Raw genomic sequence first — 401 nt, 5'->3', positions numbered from 1 at the left:
TCTCTCAGGCCCAACTCGTCTCAAAGAACTACTTCTAAACAGGTCTACAGCCCCTTGTCCTATTTACCATCTTTTCTCCCCTACCTTTGGATGGTGGCCTTGGGGGAGGGAGGAGTTGGGGGTGTTGAAGCATTTGAAAACCCTTATTAAAAGTAAGTCTTGGGGCTGGTGAGATGGCTCAGTGGTTAAGAACACTGACTGCTCTTCGGAAGGTCCTGAGTTCAAATCCCAGCAACCACATGGTGGCTCACAACCATCCATAACGAGATATGACTCCCTCTTCTGGTGTGTCTGAAGACAGCTACAGTGTACTTACATATAATAAATAAATAAATCTAAAAAAAAAAAAAGTAAGTCTTAAAAATTCTACAAAAAACAAAACAAAACAAAAAAAAAAAAAA

The sequence above is a fragment of the Mus caroli genome, chromosome 13, assembly GCF_900094665.2.
Source record: "Mus caroli chromosome 13, CAROLI_EIJ_v1.1, whole genome shotgun sequence".
NCBI classification, from domain to species: domain Eukaryota; kingdom Metazoa; phylum Chordata; class Mammalia; order Rodentia; family Muridae; genus Mus; species Mus caroli.
The sequence above is the reverse complement of the archived record's forward strand: the minus strand, read 5'-3'. Positions refer to the sequence as shown.